Source organism: Myotis davidii, unplaced genomic scaffold (assembly GCF_000327345.1).
Source record: "Myotis davidii unplaced genomic scaffold, ASM32734v1 scaffold648, whole genome shotgun sequence".
Classification (NCBI taxonomy): Eukaryota; Metazoa; Chordata; class Mammalia; order Chiroptera; family Vespertilionidae; genus Myotis; species Myotis davidii.
In genome coordinates this window covers 1,424,856-1,429,520 of record NW_006299603.1, presented here as the reverse complement: position 1 = coordinate 1,429,520, position 4,665 = coordinate 1,424,856, and the positions used below count along the sequence as shown (strand labels likewise).

The 4,665-nt window shown below is 56.7% G+C and overlaps 1 long non-coding RNA gene across 1 annotated transcript; it reads left to right on the top strand.

The window, feature by feature from the left end:
- Positions 1-2,395: 2,395 nt before the first annotated feature.
- On the top strand, positions 2,396-4,376 carry LOC107184928. Its single transcript, XR_001515829.1, has 2 exons — positions 2,396-3,258; positions 3,311-4,376. It is a non-coding gene; the product is annotated as an uncharacterized LOC107184928 (long non-coding RNA).
- The last annotated feature ends 289 nt before the right edge of the window (positions 4,377-4,665 follow it).

The window sequence follows — 4,665 nt, the reverse complement described above, 5'->3', positions numbered from 1 at the left end:
GGTGATTTTCAACTTCCTAATGGGAAGAGCTTCCCATAGCCCTCCTTTCCCGTTATTTCAGAGACAGAGGAGAGGTGGCTGGCCGGCTGGCCACAGGCGGAGGCCCAGGTTGGGCACCCGTGGCAGGTTGGGGGCGGTGGATGGTGCTAGCGGGCTGCTGTCCACCCAGGGCCGCCTGTCTGCCACCTCAGGGGAGCACCAGTTCTACCACCAGGGAGTTAGCAGTACCTTGTAACGTCTAGTGAGCCCCACTTTTTAAGAAAGGTCCATCTCCCTGCCCCTCCTCAGGCCTGACTCAGAGAACGCCCAGGAGGCACTCCCCTGAACACCCGCCAGCGCCCGCACCTGCCACAGCCCAGCTTCCAAAGATGTGGTTGCGCCTGGCCAGGTGGCTCAGGTGGTTGGAGCATCATCCCGTACACCAGAAGGTTGCAGTTCAGTTCCCAGTTAGGGCACATACCTAGGTTGTGGGTTTGATCCCTAGTTGGGGCACATCCAGGCGTGCGGGAGGCAATCCAATGTTTCACATCGATTTATCTCTCTCTCTCTCAAATCAATAACAACATATCCTCCAGTGAGAGCTTAAAAAGAGATACAGTCACAAAGGGTTTAAACAAAATCAGGTTGCTAAATTAACTTCATGTCTCCTGTGGGCTTTATAAGTTCTTCTCATATTTTTATTACCCCTCACATCCAATTCTTTCCTTCATCTACCTGTTAAACAAAACTGGTTTTAACTGGCCCGGGTGGTGTGTTCAGTGGTTAGAGCATCACCCTGCCCACCGAAGGGTCACAAGTTTGATTCCCGGTCAAGGGCACGTACCTGGGTTGCAGGTTCCATCCCCAGCCCCTGTTGGGGCAGGTGCAGGAGGCAACCGACTGATATGTTTCTCTCGCATAGATGTTTCTCTCTCTCTCCCCCTCCCTCCCTCCCTCCCTTGCACTCTCTCTAAAAAGGATCAATTGAAAAAAATATCCTCGGGTGAGGATTAACAAAACAAAGCAAAAAAACTGGTTTCAGCCGAAGAAAAATCAAAATGTTGCCTTGCTGTTGACCTTTAATATTTATGCAGCGTTTTATTTATGTAGGCAAATGAGGAGGTGGTATTGATGTCAGGTCGCCTTGACAAGTGGTTGCTGCTCATAAATATCACGCAACAAAAACACTGATTTCCGGGAGGTGGGACTTGGAAGGAAAAGGTGGGATTATAAGCTGATTTTGTCAACAGGCCTTTATCTCGATCTCACCATGTGCCAAACACAGACACTCAGAGTTCAGGTGAACCCAGCGGTCATGAAGATTTGGCTGTCATAGGAAACGGCACATTACCAGCCAACTGGGCTGTGAGACCAGATGTAATGAGGGTGAGTCATGAAGAGGGGGTTGCCCAGGCATACACAGGGGCGTGGTGCAGCGTGGAGAGGCCAGGAAGCACCTCGAAACGCAACACCCAGTGACAGCAAGCCGAGGATGGCAAAGGGACTTACCTGGGACTTCCCCTCTCGCACATCACCCTAGCTCACGCCGTTTTTCTGTTTTCTTCGCTCTCACTTGGGAAAGAAGAAGATATGTTATGACAAGTGTCTCCTTGGGGCTTGTTGGAGTCAGATGCTGGGCAGGGAAGCTTTGCTGTAGAGAGGGCCTAAGTCTCTGTTCAGAGAGAGAGCTGGTGCAGGGGTGGGCGGGGTAGGCACTGCCATGCCTGGGGGCCGGGCCTGCCTTACGCAGGAAACTTCCCAGTGGGAAAGGAGGGAGCCACGCGATTGGAGCGGAAACCCGGGCTGCTAGTCTTGGTGACGGGGTAGGTGTTGGTGGGACCCAGGGAGAGCCCCGTGGGAGCTGGCGGGGCGTCCAGGGCGCATGGAGACCCAGCGCTGGTCTCCAGAAATTTGGGGAAGGAAGAGTGGTCAGGGTGTGGCCCTCTGTGCATCAGACACTGGGGAGCTGTTTTAAATGCACGTGTCACCTGTACCTGCCACAGGAGCCTCCATCTCAGTGCAGGCCCTCTGTGAAAAAAATACGCCTTCTCTCTCTCTCTCTGTCTCTCTCTCTCTCTCCATCTCCCTCTCCCTCTCCCTCGCCCTCGCCCTTGCCCTCTCCCTCTCCCTTTTCACTCCCCTCTTTCTCTCCCTCTCCCTCTCCCCTTTTCCCTCTCCCTCTTTCTCTCTCTCACATACTCACACACACACATGCACAGAGTATGCACACACAAAGTATGCACACAGGCACACACACTCTCCTTCCCACACACACTCCCTGGACTTAGAAGCCCACAGGGAATGTCTGCGGCCCTGGTGTTCCGTTATTCCAGATGAGCCTGGAAGCAGCATGGGCTCCGGTTGCCCAGGGACAGGAGAGCCAGGCGTGCGGTAAAGCCCCGGGGGCTGGCTGAGGTGCGGGCAGGAGCTGCTGACAGCAGCTGACTGAGTCCCCTGCTCAGCCTCACCCACCGCCAGAAGCAACGCTTGGATCCCACGCGGACGGTGCTCCCTGCTCCACACGAGTGCGGGCAGCCACTGTGACACCCACAGGTCAGCGTCCTCCCTCCTGAGCGCAGCTGTTACAAGTGCAGCGCGTCCTGTTTCGCCTTTTCTTTTCGCTTGGTTGGTAATTGTCCCAAAGCCACTGGACCAAGGATGAGCGTGACTGTGCGTGTTCGTGTGATACCCGGACGTGGTTGAGCTGTCAGCAGGCCTGGAAAACGCCTATGCAGTTCAGGTATGGTGACAGGCTGTGCGGTGCAGGTATGGTAACAGCCTGTGCGGTGCAGGTATGGTAACAGCCTGGGCGGTTAGGTATGGTAACAGCCTGTGCGGTGCAGCGATGGTAACAGCCTGTGCGGTGCAGGTAGGGTAACAGCCTGTGCGGTTAGGTATGGTGACAGCCTGTGCAGTGCAGGTATGGTAACAGCCTATGCGGTGCAGGTATGGTAACAGCCTGGGCGGTTAGGTATGGTAACAGCCTGTGCGGTGCAGCGATGGTAACAGCCTGTGCGGTGCAGGTAGGGTAACAGCCTGTGCGGTTAGGTATGGTGACAGCCTGTGCAGTGCAGGTATGGTAACAGCCTATGCGGTGCAGGTATGGTAACAGCCTGGGCGGTTAGGTATGGTAACAGCCTGTGCGGTGCAGCGATGGTAACAGCCTGTGCGGTGCAGGTAGGGTAACAGCCTGTGCGGTTAGGTATGGTGACAGCCTGTGCAGTGCAGGTATGGTAACAGCCTATGCGGTGCAGGTATGGTAACAGCCTGGGCGGTTAGGTATGGTAACAGCCTGTGCGGTGCAGCGATGGTAACAGCCTGTGCGGTGCAGGTAGGGTAACAGCCTGTGCGGTTAGGTATGGTGACAGCCTGTGCAGTGCAGGTATGGTAACAGCCTATGCGGTGCAGGTATGGTAACAGCCTGGGCGGTTAGGTATGGTAACAGCCTGTGCGGTGCAGCGATGGTAACAGCCTGTGCGGTGCAGGTATGGTTACAGCCTGTGCGGTGCAGGTATGGTAACAGCCTGTGCGGTTAGGTATGGTAACAGCCTGTGCGGTTCGGTATGGTAACAGGCTGTGCGGTTCGGGTATGGTAACAGGCTGTGCGGTTAGGTATGGTAACAGCCTGTGCGGTTCGGGTATGGTAACAGCCTGTGCGGTTAGGTATGGTAAAGGTCTATGCGGTTCGGGTATGGTAACAGGCTGTGCGGTTAGGTATGGTAAAGGTCTATGCGGTTCGGATATGGTAACAGCCGAGAAACTACAGAAACCAGACAGAGACTGTGTGCGCCTGCAGAGCCTGCCTGCCTTCTGTGCTGACGCGTCTCCTGCAGAGGACGCCTCCCTGCCCCAGCTCCGGTCCCAGCTCACACCCCTCCGGAAGGCCGGGGTGAGGGGTCTGGAGCCCCCTGCAGCCAGGGGCGCCCCGGGTCGTTGCACAGCCCGAGGTTTGCCCTCTTTCTGAAGGGGATCCTGGCATACCCCAGCACCCTGAGCTGGAAGAAGGGAGACGGGGTCCCGGCAGCATGGCTGAGAGCAGGCCCCTGTTCTCCAGAGCTGCGTCCCAGGAGCCCCCGGGCCCCGGCAGGCAAGGGCACGGCAGCCTCTGTTGCTGAAAGGACGACATAGTGGCTGTGCTAAGACTGGCTCTCGTGGTCCCCGTGGCCTGGGACTTATCTGGGATTGTCCCTCCCGCCCCTCACCCTAGCTCACACCATTTTCCCGTTTTCTTCACTCTGATTTGGGGGAAAGGAAGCTACTTTACGACAAGTGAAAAACAAACACTTTGAACTTCATGTAACTGGAGTGTTACACCTGCAGGACGCAGCGCTGCTGGAGTGCCAAACCTCAGTGCTGGGCCCTCCTTCCTCCCGCGGGCTCTCCCTCAGCCATGACCCCGAGAGATGCAGTGTGCGCAGGGAGACACAGTGTGCGTGGAGACATGCAGTGTGCGCAGGGAGCCACAGTGTGCGTGGAGACATGCAGTGTGCGCAGGGAGCCACAGTGTGCGTGGAGACATGCAGTGTGCGCAGGGAGCCACAGTGTGCGTGGAGACATGCAGTGTGCGCAGGGAGCCACAGTGTGCGTGGAGACATGCAGTGTGCGCAGGGAGCCACAGTGTGCGTGGAGACATGCAGTGTGCGCGGGGACACGCGGTGTGCGTGGAGACATGCGGTGCACGCGGGG